Source organism: Anomaloglossus baeobatrachus, chromosome 1 (assembly GCF_048569485.1).
Source record: "Anomaloglossus baeobatrachus isolate aAnoBae1 chromosome 1, aAnoBae1.hap1, whole genome shotgun sequence".
NCBI classification, from domain to species: Eukaryota; Metazoa; Chordata; class Amphibia; order Anura; family Aromobatidae; genus Anomaloglossus; species Anomaloglossus baeobatrachus.
In genome coordinates, this window is record NC_134353.1 from 321,893,181 (window position 1) to 321,920,578 (window position 27,398).

Below are 27,398 nucleotides of genomic sequence, written 5' to 3' on the forward strand. Positions count from 1 at the left end.
ATCATCTCTCCCTCTTTTTCTTGACTTTGGGGACTTTCTTGTACTTCTTCTACTTCTTTTTGGGTTCTGCACCGTTCGGGGCACGCTTTCAGGCGGTCTCGAGAAACTGCTTGATAGGTCTTGCCTTCATCTTTGCTTATGAGGCATACCTTACTATTGTCAAAGTTGGAGGGAATAATGGTGTAGGGTTCATTCTCCCACTGATCATCTAATTTATGCGCCCTCCGCTTTTTCTTGAGGACTTGTTCTCCAGGTGCTAAAGGAGTTGCTGGAGCTGTTTGATTGTAATGCTGCTCTTGTCTCGTTCTTGCTTGGGACAGGCTCCTTTCTACGCATTCCTGGACCTTGCGGTACTGCTGTTGTCGCTCTGTATCCCAATCTTCTATCTTCTGAACCGCTTCAGGTGACACAGTCCCCATCTCAAAGTCTACAGGTAACTTGCCAGGTCTTGCTCGCATCAGGTAGGCAGGGCTGCAGTTGGTCGAATTTACTGGGATATGGTTGTACAGGTCTACCAGATCTGGTAACTTCTCCGGCCATTGATTTCTTTCTTCCAGAGGTAGAGTCTTGAGCATATCAATGACCACATGGTTCATCTTCTCGCACAATCCATTAGTTTGGGGGTGGTACGGTGTTGTTCTGATTTTCTTACAACCGTACATGTTACAGAACTCTTGGAACACCTCTGCCTCGAATGCAGGGCCTTGATCTGTCAGTACCCTCTCAGGGTAACCGTGAGGTCGACAAAAGTATGCCTGAAATGCTCTAGCTGCTGTTCTGGCTGTCTGGTCCTTCACAGGCACTACTACCAGGAAACGAGAGTAATGGTCCACAATGGTGAGGGCGTACACATAGCCTGACCGGCTTGGTGTTAACTTCACGTGGTCCAGGGCCACCAACTCCAGGGGCTGCTTCGTAACAATTGGCTGTAGGGGAGACCTCTGGCTGGCATCATCTTTCCGCCTCAGGTTACACGGACCACAGTCTCGGCACCACTTGTCGACTGTCTTTCTCATGTGCACCCAGTAGAACCGATCGCGGAGTAGGGTCTCCAACTTCTTCCACCCGAAGTGTCCTGCGTTATCATGGTAAGCTGCTAGGACCATTGGAGCATCCCTCTGTGGGACCACTATCTGCCAGACGAGTTCATTCGTTCGCCAGTTGACATATCTCTTGCAGAGCTTGCCTTGGTACGTGAACAGTCGTCCCCGCTCCTTCCACAGCTGCTGGGCTTCTTCTGGAGCATCTGGGCCAAGATGGGTCTCCGCTTGTGCTAGCTTTTCTTTGACCAATCGCACAGCCGGGTCACCGTTCTGTGTCTCTTCCCAATTATGGTGGAGTAATGGGTTGACCGAGACCTCGTGCTGGCTCGAGCGCTTCACTCCTACAGCATGCTCACACTGGGAAACACCTTGGTGATGGAAAGCCGGTAACTCTATCTCTTCGAGTTCATCCAGGTCTTCTCCAGACTCGGGTAAGTGAGGCATTCTGGACAGCGCATCAGCATTGTTATTCTTCTTGCCAGCCCGGTACTTGATGGTAAAGTCAAAGTTAGACAGCCGGGCCATCCATCGCTGTTCCAACGCACCTAACTTGGCTGTTGCCAGATGTGTCAACGGATTGTTGTCCGTGAAGATGGTGAACTTGGCCGATGCCAGATAGTGCTTGAAGCGTTCAGTCACTGCCCAAACAATAGCGAGGAACTCCAGCTTGAAGGAACTGTAGTTTTCTGGATTCCTTTCTGTGGGCCGAAGCTTCCTACTGGCGTAAGCTATCACCTTCTCTCTGCCTCCCTGCACCTGGGACAGAACTGCCCCCAGTCCCACGTTGCTGGCGTCTGTATACAGTACAAACGGCTGGCTGTAGTCAGGGTAGGCCAGAATTTCTTCTCCCGTGAGAGCCCCTTTCAGCCAGACAAAGGATGTTTGTATTTGGCTGCTCCATTCAAATGGAGGGCTCTGCTTCTTAGCCTGCTTTGGCTGGCCCACCAGGAGATCTTGAAGGGGCGCTGCTATCTTTGTGAAACCATCAATGAACCTTCGGTAGTAGCCCACCAGCCCAAGGAACTGCCGCACCTCCTTTACCGTGGTGGGTCTTGGCCAGTCCTTGATTACGGTGACTTTCTCCGGATCAGGTGCCACACCTTCTGCGCTGACCACATGACCCAGGTACTGTACCTTTGGCTTCAAGAGGTGACATTTGGACGGCTTTATCTTCAGGCCATATTTCGACAAGGACTCAAACACTTCTGCTAAGTGCCTCAGGTGGTCTTCATAAGTCTTGGAGTAGACTATGACGTCATCCAGGTACAACAGCACGGTTTCAAATTTGTGGTGGCCCAAGCAGCACTCCATCAACCTTTGGAATGTCCCTGGGGCGTTGCAGAGCCCGAATGGCATACAGTTGAACTCGCAGAGGCCCATTGGTGTCGTGAATGCAGTCTTCTCCTTGTCCGCCTCTGCCACGGGAACCTGCCAATACCCACTGGTGAGATCCAAGGTGGAGAAATAGTTAGCTGACTTTAAGGCTGTTAGTGAATCCTCTATTCGGGGTAGTGGATAAGCATCTTTATGTGTAATGCGGTTAATTTGCCTGTAATCTACACACATTCTCATTGTACCATCTTTTTTCTTTACGAGCACTAGTGGAGCTGCCCAGGGGCTACAACTATCTCTGATAACCCCAGCCTCCTTCATTTCCCGTAACATTTCTTTAGCACGCTGATACTGTGCGGGGGGTACAGGGCAGTATCTCTCTTTAATGGGATGATGATCACCCATGGGGATTTGATGTTTAACCCCTTTCACCTGCCCAAAATCTAGGGGGTGTTTGCTGAACACCCGCTCGTACTACTGTACCACCCGGTAAACCCCATGCTTTTGGTGTGAGGGGGTGGAGTCGGCGCCCACATGTAATTTTTGGCACCAGTCTTCCAGCTGCCCCTTGGAGCCATTGTCTTCCGCCTGATCGGACGGGATCAAGGGTTCCACTGCTTTGATGGTATTGTTGCTGACAGTGTACAGTTTTGCTACAGTGGCGTACCGGGGCAATTTGGCTTCCTCCTCCCCACAATTCAGTACACGGACGGGCACTCTCCCCTTGCGAACGTCTGCTACCCCTCTGGCTATCAGGACTCCAGGCCTACTGTCTGAATACACCGGTTCTACCAAGGCATGGTAATCCTGACCCTTGAGGCCTATTGCTGCCCGACACCATATCAACATTTCACTTCTTGGGGGTATTGCAATGGGGAGGGGGTCACTTACCCTCACACTGCCAATTTCTCCTCCGGCCAGCTCTACCTGCTGCCTCCTCATCAGGGCTCTGATTTCCCTCTGTAGGGCACGCTGCTGCCCGGAGCTGGCAGTTTCAGACGCCTGTTGCAACAAAATTATCACTTCGGCAATACAATTTTCTATCACATTTGTACCAAGGGTTAGCAGTGGGTCAGATTCTTTGCGATCAATATCTACAATTATCATCCCCTGACATGGCAATTCTACCCGCCCCACTTTAATGGTTACTTCTTTATACCCAATTTGAGGTATGGGCTGACCATTACTGGCCACAATTGTTAAATCATCATCTGGGCCACGGTCAATGTCTGAATCAGCCCAATATCTTTTGTACAGTTTATAAGGGATGGTTGTTACCTGGGACCCCGTATCCAGGAGGGCATTCAAAGGGATCCCATCCAGCACAATAGGAAGGACCGGGCGTCCTCCCACATACTTGCTGCGACTGGGGGTTGAGCCGGGCTTCCTTACACCTGGGGGTTGGTTCCTGGCCCCAGGCTCGGCCCATTTAAAGGACAGTGTCTTGCAATATGGCCCGCCTGACTGTAGCGGCGGCAGATCGGTTGTCCCGTTGAATCATACCGGTCTGTATCTTTTCCTCGGGTCGTCGGAATCCTCCTCTGTCGCATCCATGGGACGTCATCTGGGCTGGAGGCCAACTCGATTCTTGCAGGCGATGGGGTCACTTGTAGAGACTGCACGGTCTTGGCAAGGGCAGCTACAGTCTTGGTCAGCTCCTGGACCTGCTGTCTGAGCTCTGCAGTGGGATCCTTATCCAGGGACTGCGCCTCAGCCCCTGCAGCGGCTCGTGTTGCAGGCACCACCCCGGGGTACGTGATAGCAAGAGGGGTACTGGGTCATTCGGTGTAGATTCCCTCAGTACCCGGATGGCCTGGTCCTTAAACTTTGCAAAGTGCAGAGCAGGGTTCTGCAGGACCATGATACGCAGCTGGGTCCTGTGGGCATCTGACAGGAGCCCCTCTATGAACTGCTCAGTTAGGAGTTTGTGTTCTTCACGTACACTCTCTGGGTCCACCTGTTTAACTGCTTTCAGGGCCTCCTGCAAGTTTAGGGCATAGTCCCTTATGCTGTCTGTGGCCCGTTGTTTGCACCCAAAGAATCTCATCTTTATTTCTGCTGCGGTGCGGGTGTCAAAAGTACTCTTTAGCTTGGCCAGTATCTGGGTTGCTGTCCCTTTATCTGTATCAGGCCAGGACTTCACTTCACGCTGGGCCGCACCGGCTAGCTGCCCCATTAATATGCCCACCTTCTGGCTCTCAGTAAGCGGATACACCCGGAACAAGCTGTGCAGACTTTCTCTGAAGTCGCTCAAGGTATGGGACTCCCCGGAGTACTGCGGCAGCCATTCTGCTCCCGGGATGTACGGCATTGTGATCGGCATTACCGGTGCTACAGCGGGGGCTGGGGCGACGGCGACTGGGATTGCTTCGGCTGGTGCCGCGGCGTCTCGGGCTATGGCAGCCACCTGCCCTCCCTCCGAGTCGGACATCTTCCTCCCCCTTAGTGAACCTTACCAGGCTCCGTTCACTTTTCAAATTCCCTTCTGGGTCGCGCGGGGTTAACGGCGCTCTGCTCTGATGGCGCGCTCCCTTCGCGCTCTTTGTCAAGCACGCCCCCCTTCTTCCTGCGCTCGGCGAGGCTAATGGCGGCGGCAGCTTGCAAACAGTAACAGTCTTTTAAGCACAGTTTCTGCAGGCGCACAGTACCCGGTGGGACCGGGCACGAAATCCTGTTTGTGACGCCAAGGTTGACTCGCCCACCCCAGGGCTGTGGGACACCCGGTGCCGGGCCGGACTAGTCCGGTGGTAGTCAGTGGTGGCTGGGCCCGGCTCCGTGGCCCTGGTGGGTGTCAGTAAAATATGTGGCTTGAATTAAAGTTTGTGTTCGTGACGCCACCTGTGGTCTGCGGCTATTAAGCCGCCGCTGCTGTGTGAGGCCTCCGGGGTGATGTTATGGCAGCAATGGTGGTACTGCTCCCCACAGGTGGAGCGGAACCCCGGGAACTCTGTTAGTGCTCGTGAAAGTCTATGGTGTTGTGTGGCTAACACGGTGCAGGGCCGGCAGGCAATGAAAGAACCAGGCACAAACAACAGTCTCTTTACCTTTTCCTCTTTTACTTTGGGAACAGTCCAGTCCTGGGAGACCGTTACAGGTGGTGATGGGGATCCGGTCGGCCTGGAAGTACTTGGGGTGATCTTTCTGGCCAGCTGAGTATGAGGCCTACTCCTGTGCTTTTCTTTGTTATGATAGGACCCTGCTTCTCTGAATCCAGCAATGGCCCTCTTTGCTGCTGGGACCGATGGTACGTCCCTTTCCCTCTGTAGTAGGCTGCGCAGGCCCTCTCTGGTGCTTCTCTGATGGAGTCCACACCGGGCCCTGATGCTGCAGCTGTACCTTCGGGCTGTTTATGGGCCGTTTCCCCACTTTTGTCTCCATAGAGAATACCAGGAGATATAACCTGGCACTTGCTTTCTGTGGCAGAATGTGTGCGGACTTTGGTTTTGTTTGTGTACAGTCATAAGCAAAAAGTAACATCTCTGAAGGTTCTTCGAAATGCATAGTGAGATATTCTTCATAAATGTGCTAAATGGGCTGCTCTGCACGAGCCTGGGTAGCTCAGTCGGTAGAGCATCAGACTTTTAATCTGAGGGTCCAGGGTTCAAGTCCCTGTTCAGGCGCCTTGCATTTTACCATAAACTTAGCACGTACCTTGACTTCGTTCTTAGGTGATTCTTGAGTGTGCATGAGGATTAACCGTTGTTCTGGTTATTACATGACTTGTATCCAGCATTATTTCCCTCCGTTGAGTCTGTCTCTAACTTTCAGTCTTCTCTGAGCTGGTGGGTGGAGACTTGCATTTGTGGAGACTTGCATTTGTGATGTCTTTCAGAAACCGCACACAGAAATCGAACAATCCTTGTTTTGTTTTTCTCTGTAAAAGTATGTGAGGCATTACACAGCCCTAATGATCTGTGTGGCAGTGAATTGGGTTTGGAAAAAAAGCTTAAACAGTTGTTTAATACTGCAGCTGCACCTGACTATACTTAGCCAATTCTTATTGTCTTTGACGATGCTGCTTACTCCTTTTCCCCACTTTTGTCTCCATAGAGAATACCAGGAGATATAACCTGGCACTTGCTTTCTGTGGCAGAATGTGTGCGGACTTTGGTTTTGTTTGTGTACAGTCATAAGCAAAAAGGAACATCTCTGAAGGTTCTTCGAAATGCATAGTGAGATATTCTTCATAAATGTGCTAAATGGGCTACTCTGCACCAGCCTGGTTAGCCCAGTCGGTAGAGCATCAGACTTTTAATCTGAGGGTCCAGGGTTCAAGTCCCTGTTCAGGCGCCTTGCATTTTACCATAAACCTAGCACGTACCTTGACTTCGTTCTTAGGTGATTCTTGAGTGTGCATGAGGATTAAGCGTTGTTCTGGTTATTACATGACTTGTATCCAGCATTATTTCACTCCGTTGAGTCTGTCTCTAACTTTCAGTCTTCTCTGAGCTGGTGGGTGGAGACTTGCATTTGTGATGTCTTTCAGAAACCGCACACAGAAATCGAGGAATCCTTGTTTTGTTTTTCTCTGTAAAAGTATGTGAGACATTACACAGCCCTAATGATCTGTGTGGCAGTGAACTGAGTTTTGAAAAAAAGCTTAAACAGTTGCTTAATACTGCAGCTGCACCTGACTATACTTAGCCAATTCTTATTGTCTTTGACGATGCTGCTTACTCCTTTTCCCCACTTTTGCCTCCATAGAGAATACCAGGAGATATAACCTGGCACTTGCTTTCTGTGGCAGAATGTGTCCGGACTTTGGTTTTGTTTGTGTACAGTCATAAGCAAAAAGGAACATCTCTGAAGGTTCTTCGAAATGCATAGTGAGATATTCTTCATAAATGTGCTAAATGGACTGCTCTGCACGAGCCTGGGTAGCTCAGTCGGTAGAGCATTAGACTTTTAATCTGAGGGTCCAGGGTTCAAGTCCCTGTTCAGGCGCCTTGCATTTTACCATAAACCTAGCACGTACCTTGACTTCGTTCTTAGGTGATTCTTGAGTGTGCATGAGGATTAACCGTTGTTCTGGTTATTACATGACTTGTATCCAGCATTATTTCCCTCCGTTGAGTCTGTCTCTAACTTTCAGTCTTCTCTGAGCTGGTGGGTGGAGACTTGCATTTGTGATGTCTTTCAGAAACCGCACACAGAAATCGAACAATCCTTGTTTTGTTTTTCTCTGTAAAAGTATGTGAGGCATTACACAGCCCTAATGATCTGTGTGGCAGTGAATTGGGTTTGGAAAAAAAGCTTAAACAGTTGCTTAATACTGCAGCTGCACCTGACTATACTTAGCCAATTCTTATTGTCTTTGACGATGCTGCTTACTCCTTTTCCCCACTTTTGTCTCCATAGAGAATACCAGGAGATATAACCTGGCACTTGTGTCGCGGGCGGGGAGGAGGGTGTCAGCACACCGCGCTCACCCCTTCTGCTCGGGTCCGGCAGCTGCTCAGTGGTGGCTCGAGCTGTGGGCCGGATCCCGGGGTTTCTCGAGCGACACTCCTCGCCCGTGAGTGAAAGGGGGGTTTGTGGTTGGGTGTGGGGATTGTGATAGTTCGTGACGCCACCCACGGTTGTGGTGATTTCACCACCGCTGCTCTGTACGAGGCTCCCGGGGATGGTGATGCGGAGCAGCCAGGTGTTGTGTTGCCCCTCCGTGGGTAGGGGTTGGTGATCCCGGGGCCCGGTGATGGGGAAGTAGGTGCGGGGCCTGATGGGCGCAGGGACGCGGGGGGGCAGCGCTGTGCCTTGCGGCACTGTGGTACTCACTCAGCCTGAGACACGGACACAGTTTGTACGGTAAACCAAACGGCTGGTAGGACGGTCCCACAGACGGCTGCACCTGCACTCCCGGTAGGTGACGGTGATGTCCCTCTTCCTTGCACCTATGTTTGACTTGTGGTAGCGGTGGATTCCCTCCGGTTACCCGCTCCCCGACTACAATCTGGGCCGGAGGAGCTCTACACTTTGCCCGCAGGCGCTGGCCCTGAGAAACTGGTGCCGTGGCGGTGGCGGTGTCTCTCTGCTTCAGGTTGGGCTGTTGCCTTCAATCGGGACTTGGTTGTTGGGGGATCTGCGTCCCCTTCACTGACGGATTCGGCAAATTTGGCGACTCCTAGCCTTGCCGGGGTCTGAGAGGCCCCTGCCCTGGTGCTGACTGTCCTTCGGAACACTGCTCCAGACCACCGGGCACACAGCCAACGGGGTCCTTCCAGGAACTTCCAAACGGTCCCCCTCCAGACAGTCACCGCCGTCGCTGACCTTGCTGATCTGGCCCTCCACAAAGCTGGACCCTTCAGGCTTTCTTTCTTTACTGTCACTTCACTTGCTTTCCTCCTTTACCACTTTTCTACTTTCACTTCTTGTTTACTCCTCCACTTAGCTCCTCACTCCTGCTCCTCCCTGAGCTATCTCTCTTCTCAACTGCCTGGTTTCTCCCGCCTCCAGAGCTGTGACCTCCTTGGTGGGCGGAGCCAACCGCCTGGCCCACCCCCTGGTGTGAATCACCAGCCTCTGGAGGAAGGCAACAAGGATTTCTGGTTAGCTTAGATGTGCCTACCTGGAGTGTGGGGTGTGGTGGTGTGTGACCTGTGTCCCCTGGCTTGCCCAGGGCGACACATTCCCCCTTAGCAAAATGCAGACCGTCCACGGGCTGCCGTCCTACACCGGTTTTATTTTTCTGAAAAAGATAACATTTGAAATTAACATATTTACATTTTTAATCATTCTTCCCAAGATGGGAGGCACATTTCTTTTAACGTTACAACGGTTTACGGTTACGGTTTCCGCTCTCTTCCACCCAAGCAACCTGGCCCTGATGCTGCCCCTAAAACCCAGGCAGCACCCCTTGACCCACAGTCCAGCACAAGTCACCCGAGCGGGATCTGTCCTTCCCTCCAGAGGGTAGCCACCGGTTCCTTTGGTGGCTGGGCCCTAGCCTGCTCTGCTCAGGGCCCTCCCTCCAACCTGCCTCTCCGGAGGCGGCATTGCGGAAAACGGTAACGGTAACCAACATATTTACAAGCCACTTAACGTTTGTGGTGCCCTGCAAGTTCACGGGCTTGTCCATGGATAGTCCTCCATGCAAAACTTAAACGGTCCCCACGGGGACAACGGTGCCGGCTCCAGCCGGTTCAATCACAAGCAAATCAGGTAAAAACTTCGGTAATTATCATTTTTCTTATCATTTCCAACTTTTAAACAAACTTAAACTAAGTGGTGGTCCCAACGGGGACGGTGCAACGGGCATCCGCTGCCCTACTCCGGTCCTTCTGCTGCTTCATCCGAGGGAGGGGGTGCAGAGCTCACCCTGCTCTCATTGCTGCCCCTGAGCTTCACATCCAGGGCAAACCACCCCCTCTCTCCGCAGTGTCGGGTATACCGCACCATGTCCCCCGGCATGAGGTTACGGCCAGGATGTTCCTCGAGCAGGTGGGCATTCACATCCCGCCGGGCCACAAACACTTCGGCCTCCAGGCCCGGTTCATATATAAACCCGTAGCCCCGGCGGACATCAAACCGCCTCACCTGCCCTTCATACAACGGGCCCCGAACACGAAAGGTCGCTTGCCGCAGATTTTCCTTCTCCCGAATGGCTCGGGCCACCAGCTCGGCTTTTCTTCTCTCCCTCTCTGCGATCTCCAGGCCCAGCTTGGTCGGCTCCCTATCCCAATATGGCGCTGCTGCCAGCGCCGGCGCACGGGTCGGGCCCCGCGGGACATCCAGAACGTTACCCACTGTCAGGATGGTGGGCGGCGTATCCCGCGGTGTCGTGGCCTTGGGCGCTGCCTTGCAGCAACAACCCGGCGCCACCTCAGCCGAGGTGTGGGGGATGGGCATAGGGGCTTTCCGCTGCTGGGCCTTCAGCTCGGAGCGGGCCATCAGCTCCGGCTCGGGAAACTGCTCGGGAACTGTCTCTGGCACAATCTTCGGGGCCTTCCATGGCAACACCTCCGGTTTGCTACGGGCTCCGGCTACAGGTCGGTCCGCTGGGGCGGACGGGCTGGGTATCGCTACCGGTTGCGGTGGTAGCGGGCCTAGTGGCGGGGTCACAGCCTCCAAGACGGGTGGCGAGGGAGGCAACGGGGAGAGAGGGCTTGGACCGGGTCCCTCAGCCGCAGCGACCGGTCCCTCTGGGACATAGGGGCGTGGGTCACTCACCCTCCCTTCCTCCGCTTCCTCCTCGCGTCTCCGCACGGTGGCTATAACGTCCACCATGTCGGTCTCCCACTCCTCCAAGAGGAGCTGCATTTTGACCTGCAGCCTTAGATGGAGCTGCGCGGTCCGGATTTCCACCCACGCTGCGGTTCCCGGTGCGGGGGCCACGGTGTTTCGGGACGGCATCCACATGGTGTCTTTCTCTCTTTCTTCCAGGAACGGTATGTTCGCAGGGTCCTGGCGTCCCTGCTTTTAGAGCTGCAGCTACATGCGTCCAGCCGCCATCGCGTCCCCCTTAGCTCTTTCCGGCCCCTCCTCTCTTGGGGCGGGGTTTTGGCCTTCGCGCCTTTACTGCTCGAGAAGACGCTCGAGCGGGAACTTTTCGCGCCAAAGATGGCGGCTTCTGAAATTTTTCTGCCGGATACCTCCGGCGGTAACAAGGCGCACCTCTACCAGACGGCAGAGCGGTAAGATCCTGTTCGTGACGCCAAGTTGTCGCGGGCGGGGAGGAGGGTGTCAGCACACCGCGCTCACCCCTTCTGCTCGGGTCCGGCAGCTGCTCAGTGGTGGCTCGAGCTGTGGGCCGGATCCCGGGGTTTCTCGAGCGACACTCCTCGCCCGTGAGTGAAAGGGGGGTTTGTGGTTGGGTGTGAGGATTGTGATAGTTCGTGACGCCACCCACGGTTGTGGTGATTTCACCACCGCTGCTCTGTACGGGGCTCCCGGGGATGGTGATGCGGAGCAGCCAGGTGTTGTGTTGCCCCTCCGTGGGTAGGGGTTGGTGATCCCGGGGCCCGGTGATGGGGAAGTAGGTGCGGGGCCTGATGGGCGCAGGGACGCGGGGGGCAGCGCTGTGCCTTGCGGCACTGTGGTACTCACTCAGCCTGAGACACGGACACAGTTTGTACGGTAAACCAAACGGCTGGTAGGACGGTCCCACAGACGGCTGCACCTGCACTCCCGGTAGGTGACGGTGATGTCCCTCTTCCTTGCACCTATGTTTGACTTGTGGTAGCAGTGGATTCCCTCCGGTTACCCGCTCCCCGACTACAATCTGGGCCGGAGGAGCTCTACACTTTGCCCGCAGGTGCTGGCCCTGAGAAACTGGTGCCGTGGCGGTGGCGGTGTCTCTCTGCTTCAGGTTGGGCTGTTGCCTTCAATCGGGACTTGGTTGTTGGGGGATCTGCGTCCCCTTCACTGACGGATTCGGCAAATTTGGCGACTCCTAGCCTTGCCGGGTCCGAGAGGCCCCTGCCCTGGTGCTGACTGTCCTTCAGAACACTGCTCCAGACCACCGGGCACACAGCCAACGGGGTCCTTCCAGGAACTTCCAAACGGTCCCCCTCTAGACAGTCACCGCCGTCGCTGACCTTGCTGATCTGGCCCTCCACAAAGCTGGACCCTTCAGGCTTTCTTTCTTTACTGTCACTTCACTTGCTTTCCTCCTTTACCACTTTTCTACTTTCACTTCTTGTTTACTCCTCCACTTAGCTCCTCACTCCTGCTCCTCCCTGAGCTATCTCTCTTCTCAACTGCCTGGTTTCTCCCGCCTCAAGAGCTGTGACCTCCTTGGTGGGCGGAGCCAACCGCCTGGCCCACCCCCTGGTGTGAATCACCAGCCTCTGGAGGAAGGCAACAAGGATTTCTGGTTAGCTTAGATGTGCCTACCTGGAGTGTGGGGTGTGGTGGTGTGTGACCTGTGTCCCCTGGCTTGCCCAGGGCGACACATTCCCCCTTAGCAAAATGCAGACCGTCCGCGGGCTGCCGTCCTACACCGGTTTTATTTTTCTGAAAAAGATAACATTTGAAATTAACATATTTACATTTTTAATCATTCTTCCCAAGATGGGAGGCACATTTCTTTTAACGTTACAACGGTTTACGGTTACGGTTTCCGCTCTCTCCCACCCAAGCAACCTGGCCCTGATGCTGCCCCTAAAACCCAGGCAGCACCCCTTGACCCACAGTCCAGCACAAGTCACCCGAGCGGGATCTGTCCTTCCCTCCAGAGGGTAGCCACCGGTTCCTTTGGTGGCTGGGCCCTAGCCTGCTCTGCTCAGGGCCCTCCCTCCAACCTGCCTCTCCGGAGGCGGCATTGCGGAAAACGGTAACGGTAACCAACATATTTACAAGCCACTTAACGTTTGTGGTGCCCTGCAAGTTCACGGGCTTGTCCATGGATAGTCCTCCATGCAAAACTTAAACGGTCCCCACGGGGACAACGGTGCCGGCTCCAGCCGGTTCAATCACAAGCAAATCAGGTAAAAACTTCGGTAATTATCATTTTTCTTATCATTTCCAACTTTTAAACAAACTTAAACTAAGTGGTGGTCCCAACGGGGACGGTGCAACGGGCATCCGCTGCCCTACTCCGGTCCTTCTGCTGCTTCATCCGAGGGAGGGGGTGCAGAGCTCACCCTGCTCTCATTGCTGCCCCTGAGCTTCACATCCAGGGCAAACCACCCCCTCTCTCCGCAGTGTCGGGTATACCGCACCATGTCCCCCGGCATGAGGTTACGGCCAGGATGTTCCTCGGGCAGGTGGGCATTCACATCCCGCCGGGCCACAAACACTTCGGCCTCCAGGCCCGGTTCATATATAAACCCGTAGCCCCGGCGGACATCAAACCGCCTCACCTGCCCTTCATACAACGGGCCCCGAACACGAAAGGTCGCTTGCCGCAGATTTTCCTTCTCCCGAATGGCTCGGGCCACCAGCTCGGCTTTTCTTCTCTCCCTCTCTGCGATCTCCAGGCCCAGCTTGGTCGGCTCCCTATCCCAATATGGCGCTGCTGCCAGCGCCGGCGCACGGGTCGGGCCCCGCGGGACATCCAGAACGTTACCCACTGTCAGGATGGTGGGCGGCGTATCCCGCGGTGTCGTGGCCTTGGGCGCTGCCTTGCAGCAACAACCCGGCGCCACCTCAGCCGAGGTGTGGGGGATGGGCATAGGGGCTTTCCGCTGCTGGGCCTTCAGCTCGGAGCGGGCCATCAGCTCCGGCTCGGGAAACTGCTCGGGAACTGTCTCTGGCACAATCTTCGGGGCCTTCCATGGCAACACCTCCGGTTTGCTACAGGCTCCGGCTACAGGTCGGTCCGCTGGGGCGGACGGGCTGGATATCGCTACCGGTTGCGGTGGTAGCGGGCCTAGTGGCGGGGTCACAGCCTCCAAGACGGGTGGCGAGGGAGGCAACGGGGGGAGAGGGCTTGGACCGGGTCCCTCAGCCGCAGCGACCGGTCCCTCTGGGACATAGGGGCGTGGGTCACTCACCCTCCCTTCCTCCGCTTCCTCCTCGCGTCTCCGCACGGTGGCTATAACGTCCGCCATGTCGGTCTTCCACTCCTCCAAGAGGAGCTGCATTTTGACCTGCAGCCTTAGATGGAGCTGCGCGGTCCGGATTTCCACCCACGCTGCGGTTCCCGGTGCGGGGGCCACGGTGTTTCGGGACGGCATCCACATGGTGTCTTTCTCTCTTTCTTCCAGGAACGGTATGTTCGCAGGGTCCTGGCGTCCCTGCTTTTAGAGCTGCAGCTACATGCGTCCAGCCGCCATCGTGTCCCCCTTAGCTCTTTCCGGCCCCTCCTCTCTCGGGGCGGGGTTTTGGCCTTCGCGCCTTTACTGCTCGAGAAGACGCTCGAGCGGGAACTTTTCGCGCCAAAGATGGCGGCTTCTGAAATTTTTCTGCCGGATACCTCCGGCGGTAACAAGGCGCACCTCTACCAGACGGCAGAGCGGTAAGATCCTGTTCGTGACGCCAAGTTGTCGCGGGCGGGGAGGAGGGTGTCAGCACACCGCGCTCACCCCTTCTGCTCGGGTCCGGCAGCTGCTCAGTGGTGGCTCGAGCTGTGGGCCGGATCCCAGGGTTTCTTGAGCGACACTCCTCGCCCGTGAGTGAAAGGGGGGTTTGTGGTTGGGTGTGGGGATTGTGATAGTTCGTGACGCCACCCACGGTTGTGGTGATTTCACCACCGCTGCTCTGTACGGGGCTCCCGGGGATGGTGATGCGGAGCAGCCAGGTGTTGTGTTGCCCCTCCGTGGGTAGGGGTTGGTGATCCCGGGGCCCGGTGATGGGGAAGTAGGTGCGGGGCCTGATGGGCGCAGGGACGCGGGGGGGCAGCACTGTGCCTTGCGGCACTGTGGTACTCACTCAGCCTGGGACACGGACACAGTTTGTACGGTAAACCAAACGGCTGGTAGGACGGTCCCACAGACGGCTGCACCTGCACTCCCGGTAGGTGACGGTGATGTCCCTCTTCCTTGCACCTATGTTTGACTTGTGGTAGCAGTGGATTCCCTCCGGTTACCCGCTCCCCGACTACAATCTGGGCCGGAGGAGCTCTACACTTTGCCCGCAGGCGCTGGCCCTGAGAAACTGGTGCCGTGGCGGTGGCGGTGTCTCTCTGCTTCAGGTTGGGCTGTTGCCTTCAATCGGGACTTGGTTGTTGGGGGATCTGCGTCCCCTTCACTGACGGATTCGGCAAATTTGGCGACTCCTAGCCTTGCCGGGGTCCGAGAGGCCCCTGCCCTGGTGCTGACTGTCCTTCGGAACACTGCTCCAGACCACCGGGCACACAGCCAACGGGGTCCTTCCAGGAGCTTCCAAACGGTCCCCCTCCAGACAGTCACCGCCGTCGCTGACCTTGCTGATCTGGCCCTCCACAAAGCTGGACCCTTCAGGTTTTCTTTCTTTACTGTCACTTCACTTGCTTTCATCCTTTACCACTTTTCTACTTTCACTTCTTGTTTACTCCTCCACTTAGCTCCTCACTCCTGCTCCTCCCTGAGCTATCTCTCTTCTCAACTGCCTGGTTTCTCCCGCCTCCAGAGCTGTGACCTCCTTGGTGGGCGGAGCCAACCGCCTGGACCACCCCCTGGTGTGAATCACCAGCCTCTGGAGGAAGGCAACAAGGATTTCTGGTTAGCTTAGATGTGCCTACCTGGAGTGTGGGGTGTGGTGGTGTGTGACCTGTGTCCCCTGGATTGCCCAGGGCGACACACTTGCTTTCTGTGGCAGAATGTGTGCGGACTTTGGTTTTGTTTGTGTACAGTCATAAGCAAAAAGGAACATCTCTGAAGGTTCTTCGAAATGCATAGTGAGATATTCTTCATAAATGTGCTAAATGGGCTGTTCTGTACAAGCCTGGGTAGCTCAGTCGGTAGAGCATCAGACTTTTAATCTGAGGATCCAGGGTTCAAGTCCCTGTTCAGGCGCCTTGCATTTTACCATAAACCTAGCACGTACCTTGACTTCGTTCTTAGGTGATTCTTGAGTGTGCATGAGGATTAACCGTTGTTCTGGTTATTACATGACTTGTATCCAGCATTATTTCCCTCTGTTGAGTCTGTCTCTAACTTTCAGTCTTCTCTGAGCTGGTGGGTGGAGACTTGCATTTGTGATGTCTTTCAGAAACCGCACACAGAAATCGAAGAATCCTTGTTTTGTTTTTCTCTGTAAAAGTATGTGAGACATTACACAGCCCTAATGATCTGTGTGGCAGTGAACTGAGTTTGGAAAAAAAGCTTAAACAGTTGCTTAATACTGCAGCTGCACCTGACTATACTTAGCCAATTCTTATTGTCTTTGACGATGCTGCTTACTCCTTTTCCCCACTTTTGTCTCCATAGAGAATACCAGGAGAAATAACCTGGCACTTGCTTTCTGTGGCAGAATGTATGCGGACTTTGGTTTTGTTTGTGTACAGTCCTAAGCAAAAAGGAACATCTCGGAAGGTTCTTCGAAATGCATAGTGAGATATTCTTCATAAATGTGCTAAATGGGCTGCTCTGCACGAGCCTGGGTAGCTCAGTCAGTAGAGCATCAGACTTTTAATCCAATGGTCCAGGGTTCAAGTCCCTGTTCAGGCACCTTGCATTTTACCATAAACCTAGCACGTACCTTGACTTCGTTCTTAGGTGATTCTTGAGTGTGCATGAGGATTAACCGTTGTTCTGGTTATTACATGACTTGTATCCAGCATTATTTCCCTCCGTTGAGTGTGTCTCTAACTTTCAGTCTTCTCTGAGCTGGTGGGTGGAGACTTGCATTTGTGATGTCTTTCAGAAACCGCACACAGAAATCGAAGAATCCTTGTTTTGTTTTTCTCTGTAAAAGTATGTGAGACATTACACAGCCCTAATGATCTGTGTGGCAGTGAATTGGGTTTGGAAAAAAAGCTTAAACAGTTGCTTAATTCTGCAGCTGCATCTGACTATACTTAGCCAATTCTTATTGTCTTTGACGATGCTGCTTACTCCTTTTCCCCACTTTTGTCTCCATAGAGAATACCAGGAGATATAACCTGGCACTTGCTTTCTGTGGCAGAATGTGTGCGGACTTTGGTTTTGTTTGTGTACAGTCATAAGCAAAAAGGAACATCTCGGAAGGTTCTTCGAAATGCATAGTGAGATGTTCTTCCTAAATGTGCTAAATGGGCTGCTCTGCACGAGCCTGGGTAGCTCAGTCGGTAGAGCATCAGACTTTTAATCTGAGGGTCCAGGGTTCAAGTCCCTGTTCAGGCGCCTTGCATTTTACCATAAACCCAGCACGTACCTTGACTTCGTTCTTAGGTGATTCTTGAGTGTGCATGAGGATTAACTGTTGTTCTGGTTATTACATGACTTGTATCCAGCATTATTTCCTCCGTTGAGTCTGTCTCTAACTTTCAGTCTTCTCTGAGCTGGTGGGTGGAGACTTGCATTTGTGATGTCTTTCATAAACCGCACACAGAAATCGAAGAATCCTTGTTTTGTTTTTCTCTGTAAAAGTATGTGAGACATTACACAGCCCTAATGATCTGTGTGGCAGTGAATTGAGTTTGGAAAAAAAGCTTATACAGTTGCTTAATACTGCAGCTGCACCTGACTATACTTAGCCAATTCTTATTGTCTTTGACGATGCTGCTTACTCCTTTTCCCCACTTTTGTCTCCATAGAGAATACCAGGAGATATAACCTGGCACTTGCTTTCTGTAGCAGAATGTGTGCGGACTTTGGTTTTGTTTGTGTACAGTCATAAGCAAAAAGGAACATTTCTGAAGGTTCTTCGAAATGCATAATCTGAGGGTCCAGGGTTCAAGTCCCTGTTCAGGCGCCTTGCATTTTACCATAAACCTAGCACGTACCTTGACTTCGTTCTTAGGTGATTCTTGAGTGTGCATGAGGATTAACCGTTGTTCTGGTTATTACATGACTTGTATCCAGCATTATTTCCTCCGTTGAGTCTGTCTCTAACTTTCAGTCTTCTCTGAGCTGGTGGGTGGAGACTTGCATTTGTGATGTCTTTCAGAAACCGCACACAGAAATCGAAGAATCCTTGTTTTGTTTTTCTCTGTAAAAGTATGTGAGACATTACACAGCCCTAATGATCTGTGTGGCAGTGAATTGGGTTTGGAAAAAAAGCTTAAACAGTTGTTTAATACTGCAGCTGCACCTGACTATACTTAGCCAATTCTTATTGTCTTTGACGATGCTGCTTACTCCTTTTCCCCACTTTTGTCTCCATAGAGAATACCAGGAGATATAACCTGGCACTTGCTTTCTGTGGCAGAATGTGTGCGGACTTTGGTTTTGTTTGTGTACAGTCCTAAGCAAAAAGGAACATCTCGGAAGGTTCTTCGCAATGCATAGTGAGATATTCTTCATAAATGTGCTAAATGGACTGCTCTGCACGAGCCTGGGTAGCTCAGTCGGTAGAGCATCAGACTTTTAATCTGAGGGTCCAGGGTTCAAGTCCCTGTTCAGGCACCTTGCATTTTACCATAAACCTAGCACGTACCTTGACTTCGTTCTTAGGTGATTCTTGAGTGTGCATGAGGATTAACCGTTGTTCTGGTTATTACATGACTTGTATCCAGCATTATTTCCTCCGTTGAGTCTGTCTCTAACTTTCAGTCTTCTCTGAGCTGGTGGGTGGAGACTTGCATTTGTGATGTCTTTCAGAAACCGCACACAGAAATCGAAGAATCCTTGTTTTGTTTTTCTCTGTAAAAGTATGTGAGACATTACACAGCCCTAATGATCTGTGTGGCAGTGAATTGGGTTTGGAAAAAAAGCTTAAACAGTTGTTTAATACTGCAGCTGCACCTGACTATACTTAGCCAATTCTTATTGTCTTTGACGATGCTGCTTACTCCTTTTCCCCACTTTTGTCTCCATAGAGAATACCAGGAGATATAACCTGGCACTTGCTTTCTGTGGCAGAATGTGTGCGGACTTTGGTTTTGTTTGTGTACAGTCCTAAGCAAAAAGGAACATCTCGGAAGGTACTTCGCAATGCATAGTGAGATATTCTTCATAAATGTGCTAAATGGACTGCTCTGCACGAGCCTGGGTAGCTCAGTCGGTAGAGCATCAGACTTTTAATCTGAGGGTTCAGGGTTCAAGTCTCTGTTCAGGCACCTTGCATTTTACCATAAACCTAGCACGTACCTTGACTTCGTTCTTAGGTGATTTTTGAGTGTGCATGAGGATTAACCGTTGTTCTGGTTATTACATGACTTGTATCCAGCATTATTTCCTCCGTTGAGTCTGTCTCTAACTTTCAGTCTTCTCTGAGCTGGTGGGTGGAGACTTGCATTTGTGATGTCTTTCAGAAACCGCACACAGAAATCGAAGAATCCTTGTTTTGTTTTTCTCTGTAAAAGTATGTGAGACATTACACAGCCCTAATGATTAGTGATGAGCGAGCATGCTTGTTACTACTCGGTACTCGCACGAGTATCACTGTACTCGGGCTACTCTGCGGGGACCGAGTAATCTCGCGATACTCGTGCTGTACTCGTGGTCTTCATTTCTGCATGTTGGCGCTCTTTTGAGAGCCAGCCCTCATGCAGGGATTGGCTGGCAGACCACTGCAATGCCACAGCCCTGTTAGTTGTGGAATTGCAGTGATTGGCCGGCCTGCACAGCGTGACCGAGCCTTTATACCGGCGGGCGCGCTGTGCTCTGCTCACAGCTATCCAGACAGTCAGTGCAGGGAGAGGGTCGCTGCTTCAGGGAAAAGTTTGCGGCCCTTTATAGCTATTTCCGTAGCAGGGCTGCAAACAGTGTGACCAGAAGTCCTTCTCAGGACTATTCTAGTTGTATACAGGCAGGCAGGGTATAGCCAGGTCGGAGTACAGTAGCAGAGTCCTTCTCAGGACTATTGTTGCTGTATACAGTCAGGGTATAGCCAGGTTGGAATACAGGCTAGTGACCAAAAGAGTCCTTGTCAGGACTATTGTAGCAGTATACAGGCAGGCAGGCAGGCAGGGTATATAGCCATTCCTAGTGGTGACCGTATACCAGCCTTCATCATATCTGGGGCTGGTGTACACAGTCTAAAACAGTCCTAATGATCTGTGTGGCAGTGAATTGGGTTTGGAAAAAAAGCTTAAACAGTTGTTTAATACTGCAGCTGCACCTGACTATACTTAGCCAATTCTTATTGTCTTTGACGATGCTGCTTACTCCTTTTCCCCACTTTTGTCTCCATAGAGAATACCAGGAGATATAACCTGGCACTTGCTTTCTGTGGCAGAATGTGTGCGGACTTTGGTTTTGTTTGTGTACAGTCATAAGCAAAAAGGAACATCTCTGAAGGTTCTTCGAAATGCATAGTGAGATATTCTTCATAAATGTGCTAAATGGACTGCTCTGCACAAGCCTGGGTAGCTCAGTCGGTAGAGCATCAGACTTTTAATCTGAGGGTCCAGGGTTCAAGTCCCTGTTCAGGCGCCTTGCATTTTACCATAAACCTAGCACGTACCTTGACTTCGTTCTTAGGTGATTCTTGAGTGTGCATGAGGATTAACCGTTGTTCTGGTTATTACATGACTTGTATCCAGCATTATTTCCTCCGTTGAGTCTGTCTCTAACTTTCAGTCTTCTCTGAGCTGGTGGGTGGAGACTTGCATTTGTGATGTCTTTCAGAAACCGCACACAGAAATCAAAGAATCCTTGTTTTGTTTTTCTCTGTAAAAGTATGTGAGACATTACACAGCCCTAATGATCTGTGTGGCAGTGAATTGGGTTTGGAAAAAAAGCTTAAACAGTTGTTTAATACTGCAGCTGCACCTGACTATACTTAGCCAATTCTTATTGTCTTTGACGATGCTGCTTACTCCTTTTCCCCACTTTTGTCTCCATAGAGAATACCAGGAGATATAACCTGGCACTTGCTTTCTGTGGCAGAATGTGTGCGGACTTTGGTTTTGTTTGTGTACAGTCATAAGCAAAAAGGAACATCTCTGAAGGTTCTTCGAAATGCATAGTGAGATATTCTTCATAAATGTGCTAAATGGACTGCTCTGCACGAGTCTGGGTAGTGCAGTCGGTAGAGCATCAGACTTTTAATCTGAGGGTCCAGGGTTCAAGTCCCTGTTCAGGCACCTTGCATTTTACCATAAACCTAGCACGTACCTTGACTTCGTTCTTAGGTGATTCTTGAGTGTGCATGAGGATTAACCGTTGTTCTGGTTATTACATGACTTGTATCCAGCATTATTTCCTCCGTTGAGTCTGTCTCTAACTTTCAGTCTTCTCTGAGCTGGTGGGTGGAGACTTGCATTTGTGATGTCTTTCAGAAACCGCACACAGAAATCAAAGAATCCTTGTTTTGTTTTTCTCTGTAAAAGTATGTGAGACATTACACAGCCCTAATGATCTGTGTGGCAGTGAATTGGGTTTGGAAAAAAAGCTTAAACAGTAGAGATGAGCGAACCGGTCCCGGTTCGGCTCGAGGCCGGTTCGCCGAGTCCCGTTCGAGTTCGGCTCGTCGAACGTTCGACGAACCGAACTCGAACTGCATAGGAAACAATGGCAGGCAATCACAAACACAGAAAAACACCTAGAAAACACCCTCAAAGGTGTCCAAAAGGTGACAAACAACTCACAACACATGGGAAAGTGACAAGGACATATACTCATGTGAAAACAAAAGAGCTGGACAAGGAAAAAGAGGAGGACACACAGATATATGAGTATATGCAAGGAAACATCGATTCCATTATTGTGCAACTTGAGCCCTGCTCATTTTAGGCTTCCAATCTTGATAAATTGCCTGAGCTCGCCACGTACGCCTTGGGGATCTTGTCGTGTCCTGCAGCCAGCGTTCTCTCGGAACCTGTCTTCAGTGCTGCTGGGGGTCTGCTGGCAGATAAGCACACATGTCTGTCCACTGACAATGTGGACATGGCTCTCAGAGGACTTTTCTTCCCCTGGGTCAGCCAGGGGACGGGAAAGGCACGCGTATTTTTGAGAGTGCTTCATGCAAAGCATCTTTTTCTTTTTCAAAAGGGGGGTCAACCGATGCCAGTGAAGTGGGGTGTGTGTGGCCCAGTTAGTGGCAACGAAGGAGACTGTGGTTGGAGTCCCCTCGCTGTGTCTCTAAAAGAACCAAGATGAACAAGTCATGGCTCTCAGAGGACTTTTCTTCCCCTGGGTCAGCCAGGGGACGGGAAAGGCACGCGTATTTTTGAGAGTGCTTCATGCAAAGCATTTGTTTCATTTTGAAAAGGGGGATCAAGTGATGCCAGTCAAGTGGGGTGTGTGTGGCCCAATTAGTGGAAACGAGGGAGACTGTGGTTGGAGTCCCCTCGCTTTTGAAAAAAGAACCAAGATGAACAAGTCATAGCTCTCAGAGGACTTTTCTTCCCCTGGGTCATCCAGGGGAGGCGAAAGGCACGCGTATTTTTCAGAGTGCTTCATGCAAAGCATCTTTTTCTTTTTCAAAAGGGGGCTCAACCGATGCTAGTCAAGTGGGGTGTGTGTGGCCCAGTTAGTGGAAACGAGGGAGACTGTGGTTGGAGTCCCCTCGCTGTGTCTCTAAAAGAACCAAGATGAACAAGTCATGGCTCTCAGAGGACTTTTCTTCCCCTGGGTCAGCCAGGGGACGGGAAAGGCACGCGTATTTTTGAGAGTGCTTTATGCAAAGCATCTTTTTCTTTTTCAAAAGGGGGGTCAACCGATGCCAGTGAAGTGGGGTGTGTGTGGCCCAGTTAGTGGCAACGAAGGAGACTGTGGTTGGAGTCCCCTCGCTGTGTCTCTAAAAGAACCAAGATGAACAAGTCATGGCTCTCAGAGGACTTTTCTTCCCCTGGGTCAGCCAGGGGACGGGAAAGGCACGCGTATTTTTGAGAGTGCTTCATGCAAAGCATCTTTTTCTTTTTCAAAAGGGGGGTCAACCGATGCCAGTGAAGTGGGGTGTGTGTGGCCCAGTTAGTGGCAACGAAGGAGACTGTGGTTGGAGTCCCCTCGCTGTGTCTCTAAAAGAACCAAGATGAACAAGTCATGGCTCTCAGAGGACTTTTCTTCCCCTGGGTCAGCCAGGGGACGGGAAAGGCACGCGTATTTTTGAGAGTGCTTCATGCAAAGCATCTTTTTCTTTTTCAAAAGGGGGCTCAACCGATGCCAGTCAAGTGGGGTGTGTGTGGCCCAGTTAGTGGAAACGAGGGAAACTGTGGTTGGAGTCCCCTCGCTGTGTCTCTAAAAGAACCAAGATGAACAAGTCATGGCTCTCAGAGGACTTTTCTTCCCCTGGGTCAGCCAGGGGACGGGAAAGGCACGCGTATTTTTGAGAGTGCTTTATGCAAAGCATCTTTTTCTTTTTCAAAAGGGGGCTCAACCGATGCCAGTCAAGTGGGGTGTGTGTGGCCCAGTTAGTGGAAACGAGGGAGACTGTGGTTGGAGTCCCCTCGCTGTGTCTCTAAAAGAACCAAGATGAACAAGTCATGGCTCTCAGAGGACTTTTCTTCCCCTGGGTCAGCCAGGGGACGGGAAAGGCACGCGTATTTTAGAGAGTGCTTCATGCAAAGCATCTTTTTCTTTTTCAAAAGGGGGGTCAACTGATGCCAGTGAAGTGGGGTGTGTGTGGCCCAGTTAGTGGCAACGAAGGAGACTGTGGTTGGAGTCCCCTCGCTGTGTCTCTAAAAGAACCAAGATGAACAAGTCATGGCTCTCAGAGGACTTTTCTTCCCCTGGGTCAGCCAGGGGACGGGAAAGGCACGCGTATTTTTGAGAGTGCTTCATGCAAAGCATCTGTTTCATTTTGAAAAGGGGGATCAAGTGATGCCAGTCAAGTGGGGTGTGTGTGGCCCAATTAGTGGAAACGAGGGAGACTGTGGTTGGAGTCCCCTCGCTTTTGAAAAAAGAACCAAGATGAACAAGTCATGGCTCTCAGAGGACTTTTCTTCCCCTGGGTCATCCAGGGGAGGCGAAAGGCACGCGTATTTTTCAGAGTGCTTCATGCAAAGCATCTTTTTCTTTTTCAAAAGGGGGCTCAACCGATGCCAGTCAAGTGGGGTGTGTGTGGCCCAGTTAGTGGAAACGAGGGAGACTGTGGTTGGAGTCCCCTCGCTGTGTCTCTAAAAGAACCAAGATGAACAAGTCATGGCTCTCAGAGGACTTTTCTTCCCCTGGGTCAGCCAGGGGACGGGAAAGGCACGCGTATTTTTGAGAGTGCTTCATGCAAAGCATCTTTTTCTTTTTCAAAAGGGGGGTCAACCGATGCCAGTGAAGTGGGGTGTGTGTGGCCCAGTTAGTGGCAACGAAGGAGACTGTGGTTGGAGTCCCCTCGCTGTGTCTCTAAAAGAACCAAGATGAACAAGTCATGGCTCTCAGAGGACTTTTCTTCCCCTGGGTCAGCTAGGGGACGGGAAAGGCACGCGTATTTTTGAGAGTGCTTCATGCAAAGCATCTTTTTCTTTTTCAAAAGGGGGGTCAACCGATGCCAGCGAAGTGGGGTGTGTGTGGCCCAGTTAGTGGCAACGAAGGAGACTGTGGTTGGAGTCCCCTCGCTGTGTCTCTAAAAGAACCAAGATGAACAAGTCATGGCTCTCAGAGGACTTTTCTTCCCCTGGGTCAGCCAGGGGACGGGAAAGGCACGCGTATTTTTGAGAGTGCTTCATGCAAAGCATCTTTTTCTTTTTCAAAAGGGGGCTCAACCGATGCCAGTCAAGTGGGGTGTGTGTGGCCCAGTTAGTGGAAACGAGGGAGACTGTGGTTGGAGTCCCCTCGCTGTGTTTTACATGCTTCTAGAAGGGCATGACATGGCTTGGAGGTTGACTTTCATCATCTGCAAACTGTTGGCTACCAAAATGCTACCTTTCCAACAACTGTGGTTATAGACAATGAGGAACATACTGATGAAGATGAGACGCAGATACCCGATTGGGATGACAACTGAAATATTCGGTCAAGGCAAGAAGAGGCTCGGTCTGAGGGGGAGGGGAGTGCAAACACAACAATTGATGATGAAGTTCTAGATCCCACCTACTGTCAACCCACAGTCAGACACTCGAGGAGGTCAACAGAGGCGGTGGAGGAGGATGCAACCGACGACGAAGTAACCTTGCGTCTTCCTGGACACAGTCGGAGCACTGGTAGCACGTCTACAACTGCATCCTCAGCCACCACTCTGCCTCTGAGCATTATTCGGGGTGGATCAACAGGTCGCATGGCCTCTAAGCCTTGCCTAGCCTGGTCCTTTTTTGACATAAAAAAAGATCGCCCAAATTATGTGATCTGTAACATTTGGCATGGTTATCTTAGTAGAGGTCAAAACCTCAGCAGTTTGACAACTTCTTCCATGAATCGTCACATGAATAAATATCATATGGCCTGGTGGGAAGCTCACCGTGCTGCAATGCGGCCTAGCGGAGCCAACCATCCACCGTCTGCCCCTTCCAGTGCATCCGCGCGCTCGTCATCTTCTAGGACTGTGGGGACAGCTGTCACACCTGTTTTTTCACCCACAACTTCCACCACTGTAACCGCAACAGGCAGTTTGCTTGGTAGGTCGTCAGTTGGTTTGGAAGGGGAAACAAGTGATTGTGTACAGCTCTCTCAAACATCGATAGCACCAACGTTGGATGAAGGCAACATCATGTCTCCGCCTGCACTTTCCTCACAAACCTGCATTTTTCCAGGGACACCCTACTCAACACCGTCTACACACAGCAGCCAGATCTCTGTCCCTCAGATGTGGTCAAATAAAAGGCCACTTCCTGCGACCCATGACAAAGCTAAGAGGTTGACTCTATCCCTCTGTAAGCTGTTGGCTACCGAAATGCTGCCTTTCCGCCTAGTGGACACACAGGATTTTAGAGACCTTATGTCTGTCGCTGTGCCCCAGTACCAGATGCCTAGTCGCCACTACTTCTCTAAGAAAGGTGTGCCCGCGCTACACCAACATGTCGCACACAACATCACCGCTTCCTTGAGAAACTCTGTGTGTGAACGGGTGCATTTCACCACCGATACTTGGACCAGTAAGCATGGACAGGGACGTTACATGTCGCTGACTGGCCACTGGGTAACTATGGTGATAGATGGTGAAGGGTCTGCTGCACAAGTCTTGCCGTCCCCACGACTTGTGTGTCAATCCTCTGTCTGTCCAAGTTCCGCCACTGCTTCTGCATCCTCCACCTGATCTGGGTCCTCCACCTCCGCCCCAAGCCTGCCTGGTCAGGCCACCAGCGTTCTCACTGCGCAGAAGGAATCACGCAACCCTCATTACTATGCTGGCAGCAGAGCGCAACGGCATCAGGCGGTCTTTAGCTTGACATGTCTTGGGAATAAGAGTCACAGAGCTGAGGAGTTGTGGTCAGCTCTGCGGTCCGAGTTAAATAAATGGTTGTCTCCACTCAACCTGCAGCCTGGTAAGGCCGTGTGCGACAATGCTGCAAACCTGGGTGCGGCCCTTCGCCTGGGCAAGCTGGCACACATGCCTTGTATGGCTCACGTGTTTAACCTTGTTGTCCAGCAATTTTAACCCACTATCACGGCCTAGATGGGCTTCTGCACAGGGCATGGTCACTCTCTGCTCACTTCTGCCGTTTAAACGCCGCAGCTGACTTGACTTGCATTGCTCCAGAAGTCTTTCAGCCTGCCGGTTCATCACCTGAAATGCGATGTATCGACACGCTGGAATTCGACTCTCCACATGATACAGAGACAGCACCAACGAGCCCTGGTGCATTACGTCATGACGTATAGCCTAGGCCAATGAGATGCAGAGGTGGGGCAGATTACACTGCTAGAGTGGTGTCAGATCAAGGACCTATGCACCCTTCTGCACAGTTTCGACATGGCGACGAATATGTTTAGCGCTGACAATGCCATTATCAGCATGACGATTCCAGTCATTTACATGCTGGAGCACACGCTAAACACTATTCGGAGTCAGGGGGTGGGACAACAGGAAGGGGATGAACTACAGGAGGATTCATATGCGCAAGACACAACAACATCACCAAGGTCCAGACGTTCATCATCACCAAGGCGACAGGCATGGGACCATGGGGGACAGGGATCAACAAGGGCACATGGTAGCAGGCGAGATGTTGAGGAAGGTGCAGGAGGACATGAAGATATGGAGGACGAACTGTCCATGGACATGGAAGACTCAGCAGATGAGGGGGACCTTGCTCAAATTTCAGTTGAAAGAGGTTGGGGGGAGATGTCAGAGGAAGAAAGAACGGTTAGCACCTCTATGCCACAAACACAGCGTGGACTTGGTCCGCATGGCTGCGCAAGACACATGAGTGCCTTCTTGTTGCACTACCTCCAAAATGACCCTCGTATTGTCAAAATTAGAAGTGATGATGACTACTGGCTTGCCACACTATTAGATCCCCGGTACAAGTCCAAATTTTGTGACATAATTCCAGCCATAGAAAGGGACGCACTTATGCAGGAGTATCAGCAGAAGCTGTTACTCGATCTTAGATCCACTTTTCCACCAAACAACCGTGCAGGTGCAGGGAGTGAATCTCCCAGTTTTAACTTGACAAACATGGGACGGTCTCGTCATCTTCAACAGTCTACACGTACCAGTAGGACCGTATCTGGTGCTGGTAACAGCAATTTAATGGAATCTTTTCAT

General features: G+C 51.8%; 10 non-coding genes across 10 annotated transcripts; all 10 read left to right on the plus strand.

The window, feature by feature from the left end:
- Positions 1-5,922: 5,922 nt before the first annotated feature.
- On the plus strand, positions 5,923-5,995 carry TRNAK-UUU (transfer RNA lysine (anticodon UUU)). The gene has a single exon. It is a non-coding gene; the product is annotated as a tRNA-Lys (tRNA).
- Positions 5,996-6,592: 597 nt separating this feature from the next.
- Positions 6,593-6,665, plus strand: TRNAK-UUU (transfer RNA lysine (anticodon UUU)). Its single transcript has one exon. It is a non-coding gene; the product is annotated as a tRNA-Lys (tRNA).
- Positions 6,666-7,246: 581 nt separating this feature from the next.
- On the plus strand, positions 7,247-7,319 carry TRNAK-UUU (transfer RNA lysine (anticodon UUU)). Its single transcript has one exon. It is a non-coding gene; the product is annotated as a tRNA-Lys (tRNA).
- An 8,356-nt stretch (positions 7,320-15,675) lies between these two features.
- TRNAK-UUU (transfer RNA lysine (anticodon UUU)) lies at positions 15,676-15,748 on the plus strand. Its single transcript has one exon. It is a non-coding gene; the product is annotated as a tRNA-Lys (tRNA).
- A 581-nt stretch (positions 15,749-16,329) lies between these two features.
- TRNAK-UUU (transfer RNA lysine (anticodon UUU)) lies at positions 16,330-16,402 on the plus strand. Its single transcript has one exon. It is a non-coding gene; the product is annotated as a tRNA-Lys (tRNA).
- Positions 16,403-16,983: 581 nt separating this feature from the next.
- Positions 16,984-17,056, plus strand: TRNAK-UUU (transfer RNA lysine (anticodon UUU)). The gene has a single exon. It is a non-coding gene; the product is annotated as a tRNA-Lys (tRNA).
- Positions 17,057-18,207: 1,151 nt separating this feature from the next.
- TRNAK-UUU (transfer RNA lysine (anticodon UUU)) lies at positions 18,208-18,280 on the plus strand. The gene has a single exon. It is a non-coding gene; the product is annotated as a tRNA-Lys (tRNA).
- A 580-nt stretch (positions 18,281-18,860) lies between these two features.
- Positions 18,861-18,933, plus strand: TRNAK-UUU (transfer RNA lysine (anticodon UUU)). The gene has a single exon. It is a non-coding gene; the product is annotated as a tRNA-Lys (tRNA).
- A 1,245-nt stretch (positions 18,934-20,178) lies between these two features.
- Positions 20,179-20,251, plus strand: TRNAK-UUU (transfer RNA lysine (anticodon UUU)). The gene has a single exon. It is a non-coding gene; the product is annotated as a tRNA-Lys (tRNA).
- A 580-nt stretch (positions 20,252-20,831) lies between these two features.
- TRNAK-UUU (transfer RNA lysine (anticodon UUU)) lies at positions 20,832-20,904 on the plus strand. The gene has a single exon. It is a non-coding gene; the product is annotated as a tRNA-Lys (tRNA).
- The last annotated feature ends 6,494 nt before the right edge of the window (positions 20,905-27,398 follow it).